This window comes from Rattus norvegicus, chromosome 10, assembly GCF_036323735.1.
Source record: "Rattus norvegicus strain BN/NHsdMcwi chromosome 10, GRCr8, whole genome shotgun sequence".
Taxonomy (NCBI): domain Eukaryota; kingdom Metazoa; phylum Chordata; class Mammalia; order Rodentia; family Muridae; genus Rattus; species Rattus norvegicus.
The window spans coordinates 52,306,296-52,330,421 of NC_086028.1; the positions used below are offsets into that span (position 1 = coordinate 52,306,296).

General features: G+C 44.9%; 1 long non-coding RNA gene across 4 annotated transcripts; it reads right to left on the reverse strand.

Moving 5' to 3' along the window:
* Positions 1-54: 54 nt before the first annotated feature.
* On the reverse strand, positions 55-24,126 carry LOC103693350 (uncharacterized). Of its 4 annotated transcripts, XR_005490317.2 has the most exons (10): positions 23,880-24,126; positions 23,527-23,553; positions 23,125-23,310; positions 17,585-17,696; positions 16,354-16,551; positions 11,914-12,214; positions 8,057-8,244; positions 6,861-7,056; positions 4,864-5,008; positions 55-3,388 (listed from the first exon to the last, which is right to left on the reverse strand). It is a non-coding gene; the product is annotated as an uncharacterized LOC103693350 (long non-coding RNA). The 4 variants fall into 4 exon arrangements; XR_010055401.1 differs by lacking the exons at positions 55-3,388; positions 4,864-5,008; positions 6,861-7,056; positions 8,057-8,244; positions 11,914-12,214 and adding an exon at positions 12,247-14,493 and having other exon boundaries at positions 16,354-16,437; positions 23,880-24,123; XR_010055399.1 differs by lacking the exons at positions 55-3,388; positions 4,864-5,008; positions 6,861-7,056; positions 8,057-8,244; positions 11,914-12,214 and adding an exon at positions 12,250-14,493.

Below are 24,126 nucleotides of genomic sequence, written 5' to 3' on the forward strand. Positions count from 1 at the left end.
GGGATTAAGAGTGCGTGCCACCATTGCCCAACGACACTTTCAGCTTCTTGTAGGTCCTAAGAGAAGATGCCACACCGGCATGATGCCTGTGAAAACTGTTGCCCTGCATCACCTAGCTTATTTCTCTTCACACGATGGCCTGAGGTAGCTCCTCAGTCACACCACTGAAGGTGGAAGGATCCCTTTAGCTGTGGCTATGTCACCATGGCTATGCATGCTTGCCTGATGTCTGTGAAATGCTGTTTCTGCACACGGTGGCAAAGTTGTGAGGGGATTATCTGGAAGATCACTAGTGGGTAGCTTTTTTGGGGGAAGAGACCTAGCCACAAGGCCGCCATGAATTCTGAAGAGCAATGTCTTAACTGGTGATGTGTGGCTCGGCAATAGCCAGGCTGTGGCCTTGAGACACAGCACCGAAATAGGAGCAGGGTAGTCCAGGCGCCAAGTCCCCTTGAAGACTCTCCTCACTCTGAAGTATTTTTAGTCATGGTAATTGTAGGTGGTGAGCAGAGAGCACTACAGCCCTCAAAATAGGTGGCTCTCAAACACGCAAGGTCAGCAGGTGTCACCTCCGTAAGCAGACCTACAAGAAGGAAGGGATTAACTGTGCACAAGACGGCTTTCCAGAAGGGGCTGTCTTGCAGAGTGCTCTGGGGTGACCTTACCCAGGAGATTAACATGCTTCTCCTCCTGTGCCATCAGCAATCAGCAAAATAGCTGACACTCGGGATACTGTGTGTTGTGGTAACGGGGAGAGTAAATGCAGGGGCATGGTGGTCACTTGAGTGAATATCTGGGAAGAGACATTGGGAAGCGAAGCTGGTCACTGCGTCATGGGAGGTCCAGCAGGCCGTTCTGTCTCCTGATCAATGATTGGGCCCTGAGTGTGGAAATGGCCAACAGATCTTCAGAGCTTGATAAAAATGTCCACTTAGCATAGCTAGCTTATGTTCTATGCTTCCTCAGGGATTCAGTTTGGACTGAGAACGGACCCTACTGGCCACATAGTCAAGGCTTGCTCTCCAGCACAGTAGCGACTGGGAAGTGGGAGAATCTGAAAAGGTGGGACCTGGGGGAAGTCTTACAGTTGCTGGAGGTGCACCAGCCCCTTTCTCTGTCACTCGCTTCTATACCCCAGCCACACGGTGAGATGCTTTGCTGTGCCGCACTCGTGCTCATGCCATGATGTGCCGTCCCCTACCCCCACCATCAGAGGCCCCAAGGCAATGGGTTTTCCAATCATGGGCTAAAACCTCTAAACTCTGAAGTCAAATAAGCTGCTTTTCTTTACTTCAGCTTGGTTACTTGGGGTATGAGTTAGCAGAAAGCTTATGGACATGTCAAGTGACATTCTGACTTCATGGGCCAGGAAAGGGATGCTCTAGACTGGAGATTAATTTTACCTCTTGGACCTAGAGATAGCCCGTTTAAGTGAATTATGTGTGAACTTGGTAACCGTCAACACAATTTTGATCATTTGATCACTCCTATGTGCTCCGGTAAGACGCACTCTAGCCAAGCAACGTGAAAACTTCTCACTGAGTACTTTATACCAAACGGCCTAGCAGGATCTGGCAAAATACAGTCTGTACTACCAGGAAGCTTCCAGACCAGTGGCGATCCAGGCCTGATGCACAGGTAAATGTCAGTCTCGTCTGGCTGCACCTGAAAGGGCCACCCACCCTTTCCACGGTCACCATGTCTTGTTTACAGTCAATCTTCAGCCTGTCAGAAACTTCAGATATCATCTGGGCCAGTGCCTTTCAGTTCCTCCCTGCACATCACAACCACTGAAAGAACTTTGGGAAGGCGTCAGAACCTGGAGCCTGGACCCATCCCCTTGGCTGTTCATTGAGCTGATTGGGTGAAGATCCCAGGCGCCCTTACTCTGCAGATCTACCCAGGTGATTCAAAGGTGAAGACAGGGCTCACAGTCCCTGAGCAGGCTCAGCTGTTCTACTTTCCAGGTAGATAAAGTAAGACCCCTAGAGTTAAAGGGACAACTCCAAAGTTAACGCTCACGTAATGCAATGGTCTCTAGCAGTCCACGACTGTCTCCCAAGCCCTCTCTTTCACACATAATCTAACATTTCCATCCTCACACATACCCCTCTAGATCCTTAATAATTTTTTTAAATGGCTCCTCACAATACTGTTTAAGCTGTGTCTGTTCTCAGCAATAAACCCCGTGGAGTTTAAATTGAATTGCTATGGATTTAGTAGCAGATCAGTTTACTTCAGCTGTCTATCACACTGCGGGCTCGCATCTCCTCTGGGGACACCCAGGGCTGAGTGCTCTTGGGAAGGTCTGGGGCAGGTGCTGTAGAGCCTTGGTAGGCGTGGTTTGCACAAATAGTGGGAGAAACTGCAGTGTCCACAGGCACTGGGCAGGGGTTGATCCTCATGGGGTCTGTCAAGCTTTGGTGGCACCCATCTCAGGAAGTGAGGAAGGAGGACACGAGGGCCGGGTGATTTATTTCACTCTTCTGGAAAGGCCACAGGTCAGCCTAACCGAAGACTTTTAAAATGAGGCTGCCCATCTGTCACCTGGAATCTGCCGAGGTGACACTGAAGTTGATGTAGAAGAGGAGGAAAAAAACGGTGCCACTGAGTGCCTGGAAAGTGACGCCAGAGGGCACAGTTTAGATTAAATGCTACGTTTGTCTCTTTGGGTTCACAAGGACTCAGGATTTTCAATCCATCTCTCTACTTACTTCTACTTACTGAGGTTTTTTTTTTTTTTTTTTTTTTTTGAGTAAGGCCATTAATTTTGCTCTTTTTATAAATGCAGTCTAAATTGACAGGTAGTGCCCTTAAATGAGATGGGGTTGGGGTGGCGGTGGGAGATGAATTCCCTGTCTTCTCAGTTTAGCCTCAGGATGAGAAAGGTCCTTGAGATTTGGCCAATAAATCATCCACAATTATGGGTTTGACGAAGAGGTTTCCTGGTTTTTAAATTTGGGAGGAAAGATATGAAAGGGGTTGCCCGGTTGCCTTGGAGGGTGGAAGCATGCATGCTAGCTACCTTTGTTCAATCCTTGGAGCCCATACTGGAGGTAGAGGATAGATAGATACCTGGGAGCTGACCTCTGACTCTCACACATGCTGTGCCACAGTATTCCTGCACAGACTCATAACACATAAACATAACACACACACACACACACACACACACACACACACACACACACAGGCAAACACATACATGCACACATTAAATTTATAAAAAAACAAAACAGATTTGAGGATCCTTTGGTGAAATGAGAGGATCTTCAAACTAGCCCTTCTGACCAAAACCCAAGATTGTGTGTTTCTTTCTTCACTTACACATAGATTAAAGGCCTTGGGCGGGAATGTTCACACCAGCTTGAGGGCAAAGCTGCTGCCCCTAGGAGGAAAGCAAGGGAGAATTGTAGCATTTATTATCGTGATTAATCTTAAAGATTTGAAGTAAATAAAAATGCTTGTTAACTCTGACTGGTAGGTTATGGATACTTATGAAACTATCTAACTTTCCTGTCAGCTTGTTTTCATGGTTAAAAATAAAAGCTGTTTTAAGGGGTTGCAGTTCTAACTCAAATGTTTGATGTGTGCATATGAATTCATTGGATATGCTCATCCCCTGTGAGGCTTGTTTCTGGGGGTGGGGATGTGGTGCTCAGCTATTGTCCTATAAATTGACATTTGCCAGAAAGGGTTTATTAAAGAGTTAGGAGAGAAAGGGGTAGCAAGATGGCTCATCAGTCAGAGCTCTTGTTCTGCAAACTTGATTATCTGAGTTCAAACCTGGAACACAGACAGGCCAAAGGGTCTTCTGACTTCCACACACAAGCTTTAGGACATAGACACCCATATATATACATTCTATGCCCACGCACTTACATCTGAGACATAGCCTACAAATGAACATCACATATACAAACATACACATTACATACACACACACACACACATCACACACTCCACAAAAACACATTATACACATGCACACACACACCACACTCATAATGAATGCAACATTTTTAAAGAGCTGAGAAAACAAAATTCAATTAAAATACACAAGTAAAATATGTTAAGAAGTGTTTAGTTTAATAAAATAGCCTTGTTTTTCCAAAACATGATGCTTTAAAAATTTTTTTATTTCTTGAATTTACTTGAGAATGTAATGACACACACAACCTACATTCATTGGACAACTGAGCAGTATTAAAGAGGCTGATGATCTCCTATCTCTCACTTCAATCCTTCTTCCAACCCCACAAGTTAGCCAAGGTGAGCTCCTTGACTTTATTCTTCTGTCTCTTTCTCAGCAAAAATTTTAAAACTTATTCTTGGAAATTTTAGAACCAATTAAAATTTCATGTTCAAGAATGACCCTTTCCCCCCAGTACCCCAGTTAGTTTTGAAAAACATGTACAAGGAAACATAAACAAGATAAAATAAGAACAGCCTAGTGGGCATGCGTTTCTAATTCGGCTTGAACAGACCTTGTATCTCTCAAATCCTGAATCAGAGATTTAGGCTAGACTCGCCTTGCTAGTGTATGTGCATGTATCTTCACTTCGGTCACTTTCTATAAGCGTGTCTTGATGATCCTGGGGGAATCAATAATTCACCAAGGATGCCCTGAGATTCAACATGGGAACCACTCCGTGTTTCCCAAGGCACAGAAGGGATATAGTTAGAGACTAGGAAGGTCCACTGCCTTCTGGATAGTTACAGCTCATCACCCCCCATCACCCCACCCCGACCCCTTGCCTTGCCCTTCTTCCTTGTCCTTCCCTGCACTACCTTTCTTACCCCCTCCCACCCTCCCGCCCCCTGTCTCTGCCTCCAACTGGCAGAAGTGTCTTTGTCACTCACATCTTGGGTAACTGGAGCTCCTCAGCTGTTTGGGTCTTGGTTTGGAAGGACATTCCAGTGTTGTCCTGGCTCCTGGAACAGCTAGCCTCCCAGAGGACTTCACCTGTCAAAGCTGGGGGTTGACTTAGATTTCCTTATGAGAACTCTGTAAGAGAAATCGAAATAAAATAAATCACCATAAACGCCAGAGAAAGGCTCAGCGGAGCAATCCCAGCCCTTTGCTGAGATCTCCATTTCAAAATCAAACTTTTCCCTAAATCTATGGGTGGTGGGTGGGTGGGTGGCTCACTGGGTGGTCCTGGAAGCCATACAGGGGAAAAGCCACCAGAGAAAGATAGTGTTATCTCTCTGGGATGAGCAGAGCCCAGAGCCAGAGGCAGGATGGGAGGTGACAATCTAGAGAGATGGGACATTTTTAGTTAAGAATTGCCATTAATCTCCACAGGGCTTTAGAGATGGGAGTGGGATTTGTCTGAGCAAATAATTGGTCCTCTCGCTACTTTTCCCTCCCTCTCTCTATTCCTCTTTTTCTTTTGTTCTTCTAACCAACCTTAGACACTCCTTTATAAAATAAGGTTATTTGAAACCTTTAGCGCCATAATCTTTGCCCAGGCTTTGCCTGTGCTCCCTGGGGGACAATGACTTGTAGAACAAGCCAGCAGCTCTCAGGGCCTATACACAACTGACGATGAGCCCTGGTATAAAGCAAGGGCTTAGGGCGCAGGCTGGCTGTGACAAATATTACCTCCTGACACTGATGTTGGGGACAAATACACAGGAGTAAGAATGGGTATGGGATGGGATGTCGGTTTTGAGGTGAGCCCAAAAGTACTCTGAAAATGTGCATTTAAGCTTCTTTTTTTTTAAAAAATTGTGTCAAGCACTCCCAGAGGCAGAATTATATACTTTATGAGCTTGTACAACACTGCTGTCAAACAAAAACAAGCAGGAGAAACAAGGACTTTTAAGATAGTCTCCAGGGTCTAATACCAGCAAGCACTTAGTGATCTTGTGTGGGGACAAGGAACCTTGGACAGGCTGCATTCCTGTGCCTGGCGCCAGGGTCCTTTGGCATTATCGTCTTACACAGGGAGAAGCAAGAATGTCTTTATAATCCAAGGCCTGGGCTCCCTTTCCTTGATCCCTCTGGGGTAAGAAATCCGAGGACAGGATGAGCCTGCCAGGCATGGCCTCTTGACTCTGAATCTGGCTGAGAGCTGGGGCCAGAGCTACAGCGCCTGCTGGGAATGTCCTCAGAAACTCTATCAGGTCAAGCGACCTCAGTTGATCTGCCCGACACTGGGTTTCTCTGTCGACCCTCGTCAAGGAAACCGAACTCAATTCCGTCATGCTATACTCATTGCTTGTTATTACGAACCCACTCTGCATCTTCTGAGCACTTCCCTATGTGCTGTGCACAGTACTGAGTCCCTCACACGTCCTTCCATTCCCTTTTCAGGCTCTCGAGATAGGTGCTAGTCTTACCTCTGTTCTATGAATAAAGAGCCTTTCGAGGAAGGAAATGATTTGCTAGAGCCACAAATAAATGAGGTTTAGGGGCTCAGAAAAGCTCTCTATTTGGGTATGCACCAAAGCCCATGTCTGCCTCCTCCACCCTATTCTTCAGAGCTCAGGCTACCACCAATGGTGATGGCAAGATGAGTAGGAAAGCACTGAGGTTTTCTGATGAGCCACGTCCGCTCCGTAGCATCCCAAGTTGGGATGTTAAAGACCCTTTATCCTCCATCTTTTCCTGTCGCTCTAGAGCAGTGTATCTGATATGAGATGCCTGTGGGGGTCTTGACCCACAGGTTGAGAACCTAGAGTGCTCTAGCGCATTCTGGCCTCCTTTCCTATTCCTCATCCCACCCAGTGGTCACTCTGGGCAGCTGACTCTTCTCCAAGACTCACCAAGCTTTCTTAGACCATGTGGTAAGCATGCTTTTGTGTGCTACCTGCTGGAATGACTGCTACTTCATTCTCTCAGGAAAACCTACCTTTTAGAAATAATGGCTGAGTGACTAAGGCCCTTGCTGCAGTTGCCGAGGGTGAGAATTCATCTCCCAGTATCCGTGTCAGGTGGCTCACAACCAACAGCGACTCTAGTTTCAGGGGATCCTATGCCTTCCTCTTGCTTGTGTGGATCCTCGCCATGTAAATACGTGTGCCCACACACATAAATAAACAGTAAATCTTTAAAAGCATGAACAAAAAAAATTGTTATCATCCACACCCAGTGGAAGACTTTTTCAACCTGGAGTGACCTTTCTCCCATCGCTATGATCATGCCACACTCCGAGAGCCTCAAGCCTCCCCACGTCCATATTGGCATTCTTAACCGGCCTTCCATAGGTTCTGTGGAAGCGTAGCTGTTTGCTTTTGCCGGGTCCTCCCTGCTTCGCCGTAGGTACTGACATCATGATTCTTAGTGCGTGTTGGATGCTCAAAGTACCTACAGCACAGATCGAGCTTAGTGGATAACATAAATTTAGAGTCTACTCGCAGACTCTGCGGCTCATGGTCATCGAACAGAAGGCACGTTACCCAAGACAAAATTAAAAGCCAAAGTGAGGTCAGACCCAGGGGTCAGCCCATTGGCAAGCCCTTAGCCTTAAGTGTAAACTCCATGTTGTAAATTCCATTTTTTTTTTTAACAAAAAATGGTCCAAGGAATGTTTGTCGCAACACTGAGCTTGGTGACGATCACCAAGGAAAGACTTTCATTCAGACATGCAACTGGAAGGGGGAGGGGTCACTACGTTGATGCAAATAATAGCCCTTCTGGATGTGTCCCATGGGGCTAAAAGGGCCTTTCCAATTAATCGAAAACCAGTTCTACACCGGCTATCCCAAGCCATGGACGAGCCCAATGCTTCAGGTTGATTAAAATAACAAGGTTGTGCCAGTAAACACTGCCACACAGAAATCAAGCTTAGTCATGAGTTTAGGTTCATGAATGGGCTGGGAGCTACTCGCAAGAACCCATTCCTTCCTTCCTCAGTCTTAGTTCCTAATAGGTGCCCTACACTGTGCCAGTCCCAGGAAGGTGGACAGACTCCTCATGGGAGAGAGTCTTAGGACTAAGCAGCTGATGCCCTTGTTAGGCACTTGGTGCTGCAGGACAGAGGGACATCTTTTAGAAAACCTTTTGCTCCCTGGGAAACTCATGGCCACACACATGCTGAGTGCCTACCTAGCATCCTTGCATTTGCTGCTGGAGCGGTCTCTCCCCTGATGTCTTCACGACTGCCATGCTCTACTCCATAGATGGCAACCTGATTCCTTCCTCACCAGTGTCACCTTCCCACATTCAGCACATCCCTTGACTTCGTTCTCCGCACTTCTGGAGTTACTGTCTTCGTTTGTACGCTTACTCACAATCTGCATGTACAATAGGTATAATCTCACACGATTATAAACTCACAGGAAACAGTTTTGCTTTTAATCGTCAGAGTTTGGAATATCTGGATATAGTCAATATTCACACAGAGTTGTGGAGGGAAGGTTATAGCTCAGCTTTCCCACGAGTGGGAGAGACAAGATTCTGCAGACATTGAAAGGGAACTAGAGGAGGTTGGAGTATGATCAGGAGTGAGGCCCCGGGTTTGTTTCCCCACGTTACATAAGCAGCTCAAAGAAAGCGAGAGCCAGCGACAGGCATGAACAGTAACTGATTATGAAAAATCTGTATTTGTTTCTGGAGCACAGTGACCCAAAATAAATGACCATGTGGCATTAGGCCAGAGGGCACCAATGAGGATGGAGATGCAGGAAAGGGCTTGTACAAGGAAATGGACTCCTGTATGACAGGGAGCAAGAGTTTATGAGGGAAGGCCACGAGGGAAGAACCTGCAAAGGCCGGCTGGATAACTCCAGGGTAGGTTCTCAATGCCAGCTGCAGAAAGTATTCTCAAAGACACAAAAGACTAAAAACTCAGCCAGCTGCATCTCCATCAAACACAATCATGTTTCGGGCTGGGGACTTAAGCTCAGTGACCGAGGGCTTGCCTAGCATGCACAGGATCCAAGGTTTGAACCCCAGTACATCAAAAATAGAAAATCATTATGTTCTAAAAGCAACAAGCCTCTAAAATTCTTAGATAATGTTATATTAATACCCAGACCTCTCTTTTCCAAGTTAATTTTTAAAAGACATTTTAATTATGCAGATGGGGGACTGGGCGGGCACTGAGGAGAACAGCTCTTCTCTGGGGACCCTGCGTGCAAGACACTCACAGCCCAGGCAGGCACAGCACATTTAATCAGATTTGGTACAGACTGTATATCTGCTGGTAGTGCTGAGACTTAATAAAAAGTGTGTTACTGAGGAGATCCGCTCTCAGAAAGGCAGGCTTGGCCATTAAAACACTTTAAAGCAGACCCAAAGGGGGCAGATACAAACCTTCATCCTATGTGCATTTTGGAAAAGTACAAAGAATATTGATTGGCATTTTAGGAGTGGAAATAGGCTCTTTTATGTCTCTTGCTTCTTTAAAAATGTATAAGCAAAGTCACAAAAAAAAAAAAATCCATCTGTGTTAATGGCGAGGTGGGAAGCATAGCGGCCTTGTGTGAGGGGGAGTGACACTGCAGAACTTTAAAAAGAAGCCGAGGGTGTCTAAAGGCAGATGAGAAACCTGGACGCTTCCCCGACACAGATCAGCTTCTGTTTGTGGCTCCTCTGGCCACTTGCTGCCATCCCTTCACTACTCAAGGATCAGCCGCTCCTTTCCAAGTATTAAGATGTCAGCGAAAATCTACCTTCTGGGGAAATTCAATCTGGGGTGATGAACTGCTGACGCGCTCGTAAAAATAGCTGTCAGGCATTCTGACTCCCCTCCTGACTCCTCCGGAAGAACCCGGGTGCGAGAGCAGAGTGGTGTGCGAGCCTCTGGACCATGTGCGCAGACGCACTTAGCCTGGGGTCAGGAAGTCAGGGGTTGGGGGTAGGACTGGGTTTCAGGGACTCTGGAAATTCGCAGAAATTGAACAAAAGCATCTTAGGTTTTTATAGAATTTTTAGGGGAAGTCTTTCATTAGAATCTCAGATGTTTGTGCCCCCCTCCACATCTCCAAATTAAGAACCACTCACTGCCTTGATATGTAAGGTCCACAGATATTTCACTCACTCTTAAAAATGATTTTTCATTGACTAAGAAATACTTAAACACACACACACACACACACACACACACACACATGTACACAGACAAACACATAAACTAAAGTCTCATGATGAAGCCCTGTTTGCCCTGGGACTTTTGAGGTAGGCCAATCTATTCTCAAATCTACAGAAATCTGCCTTTGCCTCCCAAGTGCTGGTCTTAAAGGCCTATACTGCCATTTCTTTCTTTCTTTTTTTTTTTTTTAAATTTTTTCCCTCCATCTTTATTAAATTGGGTATTTCTTATTTAAATTTCAATTGTTATTCTCTTTCCCGGTTTCCAGGCCAATATCCCCCTAATCCCTCCTCCTCCCCTTCTCTATGGGTGTTCCCCTCCCCAACCTCCCCCCATTACCGCCCTCCCCCCAACAATCACGTTCACTGGGGGTTCAGTCTTGGCAGGGCCAAGGGCTTCCCCTTCCACTGGTGATCTTACTAGGATATTCATTGCTACCTATGCAGTTGGAGCCGAGGGTCAGTCCATGTATAGTCTTTGGGCAGTGACTTAGTCCCTGGAAGCTCTGGTTGGTTGGCATTGTTGTTCATATGGTGTCTCAAGCCCCTTCAAGCTCTTTAGTCCTTTCTCTGATTCCTTCAACGGGGGTCCCGTTCTCAGTTCAGTGGTTTGTTGCTGGCATTCGCCTATGTATTTGCCATATTCTGGCTGTGTTATACTGCCATTTCTTGATCTTAAACATTGTTTTATGAAAAAACCTGAAGTTATAGATAGATAAGGCCATTTGTCTGTATCTCCATACTAGAGCTGCTCCTCCATTTTCTCGTTCCTCTTGCCTTTGTGTGCTTTTTCATTCATAACATAATTATGAATGCACACATACAGAAACTATAGTGCATTTGGGTATGTGCTATTAAATTTCAATGATATTTTGTGTGTGTGTGTGCGTGCGCGCACATGTGGGCAACTTGCCTTTGAACCCCATGAAGTCTAGGACCTGCCTCCACAAGTGCACACAGAGCCCCTTTATCTACTACCAGCAGCTGCTGAGTACCCGTAGGCAGACTGTGCTCAGGGGACATAGCCACAGCTCTACCGATGAACACTTAGCTGCTTCCGGTTTTCTTCCACCCAAGCACAGCATGATGAGCATGGGTGTATAGGTCTCTATATGTGTTTCGCTAGCTGAGAGGGATTGCTTTGACCACATGATACACTCTAATTTTTTTAAAATTGAAATTAAAATATAATTATAGTATAAAGTAATAGAAAATTTTCTATTTCCCCTTTCTCCTGCCAACCCCTCCGTATATCCTCTCTCACTCCCTCGAATTTATGGCCTCTTTTTATTTACACAGATTATTACTTTTTTTAATTAAAATTCTTTTCATGTAATATATTTTGCTCATGGCTTCCCATCCCTGAACTCCTTTCAGATCCTCTCTACGTCCTTACCTCCCTACCCATGTAACTTTATGTTCTTTTTCCCTCTTTCAAAAAGAAAGACAAAACAAAACACAAAAACAAAAATCAAAACAAGCAAATAAACAAAAACCAACACACACACACACACACACACACACACACACACACACACACACACAGAGCCAAACCAAAACAAAATGAAACAAAAAGCTCCTATTGTGTTGACCAACTACTCCTGGGCATGAAGCCTGCCTTGAAGTGTGGTTGATAGATCCATTGACATTCTGAGGGGAAAACTGATTTTCCTTTTGCTGACTAGTATCCATTGTCAATAGGTTCTTAGTTAAGGATAGGACCATGTGTGTTCACTTCCTCCTCTCAGTGCTGAGGCTCCATCTGCCTTGAACCTGTCTTGTGTGAGCTGCCACAGTCTGTAGGCTTTGATGTGTGTATCAGTCCTGATCTGACCTCTGGGTTTAGAAGTAGGTCCCCAGGAGTCCTTTACCTGCTGCACTTCTTTAGCAGGATCACAGTGGTAGGTTTTTCCCCTAGGCTCATGACCTCCCCACTCTCAGGTTCTTAGCCATTTTAACAGCGTCCATTATGGGTTCCATCTCCAATCCAATCAGGCCTTAAATCCAATCAGAAAGTGGTTGGTGACTCCCATAACATTTGTGTCACTATTGCTCCAGTGTATCTGCAGGCAGGTGACTGTCATAGGCTGCAGGGTTTGTAGCTGGGTGACAATGATGAATATTTCTCTTCTGGGACCATGCAGAGTATCTTCCAGGATCAGAATTGTTAGCCTGCAGGGGGAGAAGCATCTACTAAGGTAGCCGCTCGACCTCTCCATGTTCTATGACGTAAGTAAGTGCTGTTTTCATGCTGTCTCCAGCAGTAGGGTCTTACATTCAGGCTGTGAAAACCAACAGCCTTGTCATTACCCTGTGATATTTGGGGGGCTCTATGGAGCCTGTTTGGATAATACATCAGCAAGATGTAGCCCATTCCTGGCACAGGAGGATGTATTTGATGGCAGAGGGTGTCTAGTTGGGACATTGTCTCTCCTGTTTGGGTGACCTCCTTTAGATTTTATATCTATATATGCTTTAGGAAGCATCTGCAGTTGGTTTTAGTATGTTTTTTTTTCAAAAGACATTTTGTGTTAGTTGTCCTTCCTTCTCTCCTTTACCCTGCTCTCTATCCCCTCATTTGATCCTCTTTCTCTTTCATCTCCATTTTTTCTCTCTATAACACCGTATGCTAGTCTCCGTTTCTTGGGCGATCCTGTCCTTCCCCATGATCCCTTGCTGGCTACCTAACCTCTTTGGTTATTTGGACTGCAGCACACATTTGAAGGCTTAAAAGTTAACATCCACATGTAAAAGGAAACTCACAGTATTGGTCTTTTGGGGTCTTGGTTACCTCATTTAGGATAGTTTTATAAATTCCATCAAATTACATGTAAGCTTAATAATTTCATCTCCCTTAACGTGGCTGAATAATAATCCATTGTGTAAATGTACCACATTTTCAGTATCCATTCATCAGCTGATGGGCATCTAAGCCTTTTCCAATATCTGGCTACTATGACTAGAGCAGCAAAGAACGTGGATGAGCACACGTCTCTATAGTGGGATGTATAGTCCTCGGGGTATTCATCGAATGGCCAAATTCCACTCTAAAGTTACTATAGCAATTTACCCTCTCATCAGGAACCTCTGGATCTGTTTTCTGATTTTTCTACTCACACCAGATACTGATAATCTTCTAATTCGTTTTTTGGTTTGTTTTTAGTTTCTCACCAGCATGGAAGGCAAGAATGTAGGGCCTCATTTTCACCTGCATTATCTGGTTGGCAGGTTGGGCATCCTTCCACACAGTCATGAACATCCGTATTTCTCTTTTAGGGAATTAACTCCTCCGAGCATCTCTCCTCTGTCTCAGCTCAGAGTTCTCAAGCCTGGATAAATGTTAGAATTTCCCACTGAGCTTTTCAATGACACTGGCTCCTGAGCACCAGTCCAGTCTAATTCAGCCGGATGCCCTTCCTAGTACCCTGTCACCCATCTTCCTATCCATGATTTTAAAACTTCTCTGGTGATCCTGAGCACCAGCAATGCTTGAGAGGGTGGATACTGGCTACTCAGAACAAAGACCCCAGTTCTAGTTTCTTCTCCCTCACAACATGTCAGTTCCATCTTGCAGGAGTTTGCTCAAAACTCTCCCTCTACATTTTACCATGAACACAGGTGTATGAACTTGCATTCAAGAAGGAAAGACAGGAAGGAAGGAAGGTTTAATATCAATGACCAAGCTTCTATTTGTTCTTATGTGAAATGAACTTTACTGTTATTACTTGACAAGGTGTGTGTGTATGTGTGTGTGTGTGTGTGTGTGTGTGTGTGTGTGTTATACATCAGGTGCCACAGGCCCAAGTAGAACTAATAGATTTGCTGTCAGACTTCAGATCCCTCCCACTTGTTCCTTGTTGGAGCCTCCTCCTGCCTCCACTGACAGACTGATTCTACTTTCATTTTGTAGGACAACTAAGTCCTTCCCTGGTCTCTCAATCAAATCTTTGTATACTTTTAAAACTTAAATCTCTCAAGCTGCAATAAGAAAGTCTTTGGTAAGGAGTGATAAAAGGTAACCAATCAATAATCTACCAATATTAGCAAATGTCTATCTTGTGGGAGTGTTAGAGTTCAAAGATGGATCCCAATAACTTTCTCAAGAATGAATGAGAAGAAACAGTAAATTTAAATACAACCAACGAGAGCAGGCAGTCTAAAGGTGAGTGCTGAGAAACACGACGGAATCCAATAATAAAGAGAGGTCGCTGGTTTGGAAAGTCAGGGAAATATTAAGAATTTAATGGAAAAACATAATGTTGCCAGGTGAAGGGGAGACAAATGCTTCTGACAGGAAACACGGGGTCAGTAAAAGCAAGGCAACAGAAGGGACAAGTGCTCTGCAGAGATGTTTGGTGAAAATGTGGCAACTGTGGAGAATAGGGAAGGCCTGTGTGTGAGCATATGGTGCTACTTGATACGTTGAGTTTTGGTAGCAGTTGCTTCTTGACCTTAGGATTAAACAGAAGCACAATTTGCATTCTCCGTTTTGTTAGCATTTGGGATATTAACTTAGTATGGTACAAAACACAAATGGAGTTAAAGTAAAGAGCTCCTCTCTTTCCCATCTCAGTTTTCTTTGTATTATTAACCTTTTGTGAATCTTCCCGGGGGGTGTCTCTCTCACATAAGGACAGTCAGTTCACGTGGCTTGCCATAGTCATGTTCTGTAAAGTCACTATGAGCCCCGGAATTGGCAGACTGTAAGGGAAAGGCAGGGAGGACAGGCACATCGATGAGGATATTGTCTCTTTCCTCTCCAGTAACTTGGGGAGGAAAGAGAGTTGTTGGTGTCAGGTGGGACTTGTTAAATCCAAGTAGGTCCTGGGCATATGGCAGGGGGTGGGTGAGAATTAGGTAGGAGAATAACATCAATGAAACAAATTAGAGTCCATAGCAGAGTAAAGGGATGAGAAGGGAAGCACCTAGCAATCGAGGAGCTTTATCCAAGAAGACGTTTTAAAACCTAGATATGCTCAAACTCTCAAAAGAGGGTGAAGCCTAGACAAGAGCAAAATTCTTGGATCCTGATTTTTTATGATCTCCAGGGCCATGGCTCCTATTTCAAGAAGGGCAGCATAATATTTTCAGATGTCAGTTTAGAAGGTGAGTTTTAAAAAGTTAATTTTAAAAAGTCTTCTGTCTACTAATTATTCAGTGTTTCATAATGATAACTCTGTCTAGGTCCCCCCCGAGCTCTGCCCCATCAGCTCTGTGGAATGGAGGATATTTGGTTTGGAAGTAGAACCTCAGAGCTGTAAGGATTCCAGAGTAATGATTGGTTCCTTTCTACCCCATCACTGCTTCTCCCTGAAGCTTCTCCAGCTGGGGCCCAGGGACACTTTGCTGAAACAAAGCTGGAAATTAGCTCTCTGACTCTAGCTCTCAATAAGGGCCACCAAGAGTCTAGGGTTGTGTCTAAGGATGAGACCAAGTGTCACCGGACTTGTAAAGCTCTGAGGTCATCATTTCCTCTTTGAGAACTGATTTATGACATCTTTTGGGTCATCTCAGGTGGAGGCTGTAGTGGCTTCTGCCATTCTCCATAAGAAACTCCTCTATGAAGTATACTTACATGGTAGAGAATGGAACACCCATGATGTATGATACGCCAAGCCTGTGTGATAAGTGACCTATTCCTCCGAGTTCAACATTCTATAACATTACATGACCATGACTTTGGCAGAGATGCTGAGAGACCTTCTGGAATAATCCTCATCAGGAGACAGTTCCCTTCCTCTTCCGACACTGACAATGTCTGGAAGTGTCTGTGGTTGTCACATCTCAGGGGAGTAGGTTACCCCAAGTCAGAGCCACCACTGAGTCATCTACAGGCGGCTTTAACTCCATAACAAAGTCTGCATGGCAGTGGTTCAGAGGACAGGGAGCCCCGGAAGAGAGTGAGCAGGGGACTCTACTGTAGCATCTTGCTTAAAATCCAGTTAAAAAGATGTTGAAATGTATCTCAATTGTTACCCCGTGATTGTCAACCTGCTGACAGCTCATTATCCTTGGGGACTCATGATTTACAGTTCAGGACCTGACATGGACAGTAATCAAATATCCATACGTGGGAGTTAATTTTCGAGATTCATGCTCTCTGTTCCACTGCGGTGCATTTCATTCTTCAGGCTTACATTGCCAACTCGATATATTTTATAACTGTGTCTTCAAAGCTGTCATTAACACTGACATTGAATGGAGCAGACATGAGCTCCTTTAATTCAATCTGCAAGTTTGCAGGCTGTTGATCTCTGCTCTGTCCCTTGCGGAAAGTGAGATAAGCTTGGTCTGCATACATAGGTACTTACATAAATGGCTGCAAGCGCGAACAGAGGGAGTGACGTCACCAGGGCTGACCACTTGAATTAGCGGAGGCATTGGTTATGCATCTTCTGTAAGAAATGGGACAGCTGTGATGGTGCTGCATGCCTGGTGTCCCAGAGCTTGAGAGCACAGGCAGGAGGATCATGAATGGAAGATGACTTGACCAGAGAGTAAGATTCTGTCTGAAAAAGGAAAGCAAAAAGGGAAAGGAAAGGGAAGACAAGAGAAAGAAAGAGAAAACCCCAACAATTGTGTATTCAGATAAAATGATGTCAGAAAACACAACTCCTATTCCCTTCTACAGACTTTTGCAAATGACCTTTTAGTACTCTAAAAGAGTGTTAAGAGGGCCAGGTGAGGGAGCAGGTTTTACTGTGCGTTCATGTGACCAGGATCCTTGTTAAATGTAGATTCTGGTGCCTGGAGTGAGGATCAAGTTCCTGGGAGGCTGGTTTTGCCCACTTGTGGATTGCCTTTGAGCACAGTAGGCATTAGCAGTCTCCAAGTAGCATCTTGGGAGAACTTGTTGCTATTTAAAACCTGTTGGGCACAATATCTAGTACTTAGACGTTAGAAATCACTTCCATCCCTTGGATGTGATGGGATGCAAATCGCAAGCGTTTTTGTGTGTTTGAGACGTGTTCTGGTTTTAGAGTATAGAAAAGGGAAATGTTTAAATGAATGGCAAAAGAATAAAGAGTGGCTGTAGATTGTCTGAGGATTTCTACTTCTGTGATGAAACGCCATGGTCAAAAGCAACTCAAGGAGGAAAGGGTTCGTTTCATTTTACGCCTTCTACTTCATTATCCCAGGAAGCCAGGACAGGAACTCAAGACAGGAACCTGGAGGCAGGAACTGACGCAGAGCTGTGCTCCCTGCTCCTCTTGGACTTCTCAGCTTGCAGTTTTATAGGACTGCCAGCCCAGGGATGTCGCCACTCACAATGACAAGGGCCCTCTCACATCAATAAAGAAAACGCACCAAAGACTTGCCCACGGGCCAATCTGGTGGGGGCATTTTTTTCCATTAAGTTTCCCTCTTCCAAAATTATTCTAACTGGTGTCAAGTGGGAACAGAACTATCCAGCCCAAAGATAATGCTGGTAGGTATTTATTTTGAAGGGGAAGATGGCCCTTCTTCAGAATGAGTGTCAAATTTTCTGCTTCGAAAAGATAGGATAGCATTATATTGTCAAATAGGGAAAACTCCACTCACCGAATCAGGAGCTGGCAGAACTGAACACTGTCTAAACCAGTGGGCGATCGTTTTGGAGAGCCAGGTACCCTCTGTTGGACCCAGCATGAAGAGCTCCAGGCTCCTTTGCATTCTGGAAGACAATAGACATAAGGAATGGGAAATTGGGAAGGGCTGTATGGGAGGACTCACTTGAGGCTTTGAGGTATTCATTCCATTCTTTGAACGATACATGTATCTCATATACATGTAGGTGTCTCATCATACCAGTAAGCATTGGAAAGGCTCAGTGGTGGCTTCGCTGAGGAAAATAGCTGGGCATGGTGACACATGCCTTTGTATCCCGGCACTCAGGAAGAAGAGGCAGGCAGATCCCTGTGAGTTTGAGGCCAGCCTAGTCTGCAGCGTTAGTTCTAGGACAGCCAGGCCACATAGAACTAGGACAAACGTGAGATAAAGAGATAAAAAGTAGCCAGGGAATGCAAGTGTGCCTTCCAACATCTTCAACCCGTTTAGTTTCTTACAGTAACTCGGGAGACAACATTTTCTAAATTATTCTTTTCAAAGTATTTGCCCACACTCCCAAACGTTCCAGTGGCTGGGTGATTCAGGCCAATGTTAACAGTGGCAAGGTCTTGGGATGCTAGGTAATATGATGGAATGATGCTACCTCAGAAACTTTTACTCTTCAGTCCCATGGTGTTAGGCTTGAGGAGACTCAGGTGATGGGAGAAAGCTCAGTGGAATGCAACAGGCAGTGACTCTAAAAAACTAAAAATAAAAAATAAAACCACCACTGCCACCAACAAAAAGTACCAAGGAGGGCCATCAAGACAAGAGAAGTCTGAGACACTGCCACAGCCAAGAGGATCCTGAAGACACCTAATAAGTTAGTGTAGTACGGCATCCCAGAACAGAAAACGAGTAAGCAGAAGTTAATGCACTTTCAAAATAAACCCAGGGAGTAGCAGGCGCATGCTATGAGCTTTATTAATAACTATGTACCGGTGACATTTCTAATAAGAAATGTACAATCCTAACTGCTTCTCAGCCTTTTGACTAAGATTAAGTGTAGAAGTGCACCATAAGAATATGGCGTTAATAACTGGAAAATGATTATTAGCTTCTCTGCTTTTATATAAATCTAAAACTTTTGGAGACTATAGTCTTTAATGAATAAATGGTGTTAAATTTGAAAGCCTTAAGAAGCCAAACAAAATGTCGCCACATAAGAAACTGACCCATGGTGTTTTGAGCTCCACCTGTACGGAGGAGTCCAGATCTACAAATAGTGGCTTTCTTCTTTTGGCCTGACAGGAAGGCATAATGATGGTGGCAGGATCTAGCTTACTTTAGGCAATGGCAAACTAATCGCCTTCAATCCCTTCCTACTCAGAAGTCAGTAGACAGCATCAGTACCTTAATCCCCTCAGCCCTTTACCTGCCAGTCAGAAGCCTGTAAGATTTTTAAGTCCGACTATGTCAGAGTCGTAGGAGTTTGGCATCTGTGACTGACCTGCCGAGACTTGGCATAGGGACAGTGATGGAGGTGCTGAGGGAGTGTCCTGGGAAGCCCAGCTTCTCCATCTCAGCAAGTTTGCCGATGATGTCAAGTTTCCATAGTTTCAGCAGCTTCTTTGAAACAAATCCTTAAATGCTCCCAGGCGCAGGCAGAGGAAAGCAAGCAGCAGGCTTGTGTTCTCTCTTTAACCGACAGGTGCTAGTTATATTTATTAGGCCTTATAATTTCTCCTGTAAAGGATGTGGGAATGTGAGGCTATCAATCGCAAAATGCCTGAAGAGTGTAACCTCCCCCGGGTGCTTCATATAAACGTACAGAGTGGGGGCTACAGCAAACATGAGATAAAGAGATAAAAGTAGCCAGGGAAGGCAAGTGTGCCTTCCAACATCTTCAACCTGTTTAGTTTCTTACAGTAACTCAAGAGACAACTATTTCTAAATTACTCTTTTCAAAGCATCTGCCCACACTCCCAAAATGAAAAGTATAATCCTATCCCGATTATTGCAAACATACATTCTTTCGGATGGTTTCATCTCACATAAGGAGCTCATTTTTGCTGAGCTAAAGAGTTTATGCTCAGACTAGCAAAGAATCCAAGAGTTTTCAAATGAGACAGCTGGCAATTCTCCCACATTCAGTTTTTGAGTGCAGTCACAGAGGCCGGCGTATCCTGGTGCTGTTTGTAGAATGCTTTGACAGTGACTAGACTTGCCAGAGGCTGTGAGGCTGTTCTATACTCTTCTCCGCTCACCACCATCCAGGGATGATGCTGGCCTTTGAGGTTAAGCCTTACTCCTCATAATGCAAATCATCCACTCTTCGAGGACGTAGAGGTGTGAGATGTTTACATTTCTTGCAGTTTCAACTGGGAAAGCCCAATGATTCAGTTAGGAAATACACAGTAATGGGTAGGGATTTGGGGCTTTAAACTCATTTTCAAAACCTATCTGTTATTCTTTTGTTCCTTTAATTGTGTTGGAGTATTCAAAATGTATCTGAGTCTCCCAGTGATGAAAAGATAACATTGTTGCAAAGATAACATTGTTGCCATGAATTTCCTCTCTCTCTCTCTCTCTCTCTCTCTCTCTCTCTCTCTCTCTCTCTCTCTCTCTGTATCTCTATATGTATACCTGTTCAATTAGCTAAATATTTGACATACCCGTGCAAAAATCACTACGCTAAATGTCTAAAAGTAGATCTGCTTGCCAACTGACATGTCCATTTTCAATGTTGGTAGAAACTCTGAAGTCCCCTCTTATAGACGTGGCCTCCGTTTATATCTCCATTAACACCATGTGAGAATCTCCTACCTCCAGTGTTTCTCAAAGGCAGAAGCCTGGGCCATAGAGGACAGATCTACCCCACACCCCCTCAGCAATGAAAATCCTATTTCTGAGGGAGCAGCCGCTCTGCTTACTGCAAGGTCGCTATGTGACAAATGTGTCCCCAGCTCAAATTTACAAGTTCCAGATGAAGGTGGTTTGTCTTTCAACACAAGCCATCTTTCACCAGGCTGATCTCGAGCCTCCAAGGGCAACACTCCACTTAGCTCAGGAGGTCAGGGGCCGGAGCACTGGGAAGCTCAGGAGAAAAGAGAGCAAACACATCTTCGTCTTGGTAGTAGCAGATACCTTTCGTTTCTTCGGCCGACCCACTTCTCTTCCATGTGAACCAGAGTAACACTGGGACAGTGCAGTTTTACCTGAACTGTTTTAAGTTCTTGGCCGTGTCTCAACGAACTTATTGATAGGGAAGAAATAAGTTTATTCTGATCAAAACAATCATTGGATAGGAACATCACTAGTTACGAACAGAATATGCAACGCCAACATTATAATGTGTTATTTCTGGGACACTTGACACAAGGCAATATTTGTTGAAATTGATCAAGCACATAGACTCACTTCAGTGTGAGGCAGGGGTCTCCCTTCAGGTCTCAGACTCAGATATAAGTGGATGAGACAATTAGGTTTTCTTAGTAGAGTGGCCTATTCACAAGTCAGGAAACCAAACTCTTGACTGCTCTGTGGCTCAGTAAACTAACAGAAGATTCTCATTTTCCAGCCACCCCCACCTCAGCCTGCTAGTTTCCATGGTAGCAATTTGATGGTCAAATTCTACAGGCAAGAAGAGGGCTGGTGGGTCCACTGGGAGCTAGTTTCTCTGCTCCCCTCCCCTTTCTGTCCATCTTGTTTCCCTTGATCTTAGCACATCTTTTCAACCCTTTACAACATCCCAGGTTATTTTCTGTCACACATCAGATTCACTCTCTCTGCTGACTTGCTTCTTACTTGCTGTTCCCTTTCCACTCTGCAAGCCTCACAGGCCCACCACCGGCATCCTCTCTCCTGAAGCCTGTACTGTTCTCCCTACCCACTGGCCTCCTCCCTCTAACTTCTTTGGCCTTAACTCCTCCTCCATCATTTACTTGGTCTCCAATCACCAGTCACCCTCACACTTTTCCACTAAGAGAAGCACATTTGCAACTTCCCTTGGCCTCCACCCGTCAGTAACCTCCAACGTGGAGTTTCCAAATCTCTGCTGTTTCTCAAGTGCCGACGGCTGCTGATGAAATTTGACCATCGGTGTAGCTGCAGGCTTCCCCCATTGAAAGGTTTCATTTCCAACAGTCCTTTTAGGCAGAGAGTCACAAAGGGTCAAAGGCCACCTGTAACATTCCAGCTATCCTGAATCCACACTTAAACGACGACGACAGACGACAACAAAAATAATAGACATGAGGTAGGGGCAGGGACACTTGCCTAGTGGGTGCATGGGGGTGGATTCAGACTTCAGAACTGCATAGAAGAGGTAATACATTTAAAGTATTGACTTTATATTCTATATAGAAAGGAAACCATCTTTGATAGAACAGAAATTCTTCACTTGAAGGCTTAGAAATAGGTTAGTGGGAGAGCACCCTCCTGGATGGCACAGGGCCCTGGGTTTGATCCTCAGTACACTAAAAAGGGGGACACCATTTTTTTAAGAGTTAAAGGCACCCAAAGACTATACGTGGACTGACCCTGGGCTCCAACCTCATAGGTAGCAACGAATAGCCTAGTAAGAGCACCAGTGGAAGGGGAAGCCCTTGTTCCTGCCAAGACTGAACCCCAGTGAATGGGATTGTTGGGGGGAGGGTGGTAATGGGGGGAGGATGGGAAGGAGAACACCCATAGAGAAGGGGAGGGGGAGGGGCTAGGGGGATGTTGGCCCGGAAACTGGGAAAGGGAATAACAATCGAAATGTAAATAAGAAATATCCAAGTTAATAAAGATGAAAAAAAAGAGTTAAAGGCAAGACCATTTTTATATTCAAATTGTTTTGTTGCATGATTTTTTTTTTTCTATCAAAATTTAAAAGCTTTAAGCTGTTGTCGCTGCCGGCAGAGACATTTCTTGGGGAATGTAGAAGTGCTTCTTGGTGATCGGCTTGTAATGAGAAAATTACATATTCACAAACTGTACCACCAGTTCAGAAAAAGAGGGGAGGCTCCTCACTACAATTCAAAACGGAACTGCCTGAGGCTAGAGGTATAGATCAGTCAAGTAGAGTGTTCACTTACTACTCCGGAAGCCCTGGTTCGATTCCCAGCACCACCTGAACTGGGTGTGTTGGTGCACACCTGTAATCCCAAGCACTCAGGTGGTGGAAGCAGGAGGATCAGAAGTTCAAGGTTTTCTTCAGCTACCTAGAGAACGGAAGGCTAGCCTGCACAAACGAGATGACCCAAGGTCCTCTGCTAAGTAAATGAATAAAAAAGGAAGAAAAAAATGTGATCTACATGTACACACACACGCATAGGTACACACACATGATTAGTCTTCAGCACTGTCGAGGAGAAGGTAGTCTGTCGTGTATGAAGGGTGAATGAGGTAGTTGCAAAGGGACACATGCTGTGCAGTCTCATAGGTCAGAGTTGTAGTGATGTGGACAATAAATGCAGAAGTTATCTAACAAGTAGACGCTAGAAAGCGCGCTCCACCATGTAGTATCTGCAGTTAGTAATGAAGCACTGTGAGATCTCACATGTTCTTACCACAACGGAAAGCCTTAAGGGTTGCCTCTCGGCAGGCTTCCTTGGCTGCAGGTCACGCCCAGGAAAAGACACCAGTGTTTGCTCTCTCTGATAGACACATGGTGGAGTGAGCATGGACACTGAAGGACCGACACGTGACTCCAGGAGACGATGCTTGGTCATCGGTAGCAGGAAATGCTGGGTCACCTGGAAGCAGGCAAGCCAATAGAAATCACTTTTCTTCCCCCAGCAGAAGTTGGGAAGAAGCAAGGAGCCCAGGGGTGTTGGAGGAGTATCCCCCTCCCATCTCGCATTGGACCATCTGCCTCTTAGTTAATAAGCCATGGCAACGGGAGCAACTTCCACCGTCTTTCAAGCTCACATCCTTTTGCCCTGGGATCCCCTTCCCAGCCCTGTGCTCACCCACTCCCATCTGCAATGGCTTCTTCCCTGTTCCAGAAGAAACAAAACAAAACAAAGTCAGAAAACCATAGATCTCCACTCATGTTTAAAAATACACTTGCTACTCCTAAGGTCACATGCCTCTCTCAGTTCAAATCCTATCTATATAGACATGCACATGCTGTTTGAGTCTATGTATGCATATGTATACAAGAAGATATTAGATCTGCATTGCTATGGAAGTATAATTAGAAGAGTGAGACAAATACATCAGTGTCCTATAAAAGTGTCCTATAGAAGATCTGACACTATCAGTATAAATGAAGATGAAGAAAAACCAAAGAAAAAGAACAAACAACTTCTATGATAATCACCTTTACAAAGCAACACCCAATAGGAAGCTGTTAAGAGGCTAGCACTGCCTGGGGTGTGTGCTTAGAATCCTGAGTCAAATGACTGAGGGACAGTCCCACTTATTTGCTACATGATATTCAACTTCTCTGCCTACTCACTGCTGCTTAATACAGATTCATATCCTCTGCTCCTCACCAATTTGCCAGTTCATTTAACAGAATCTGCTGACGGGCCTAAAGACGCAAATGATCATGAGGGAAGAGTTGG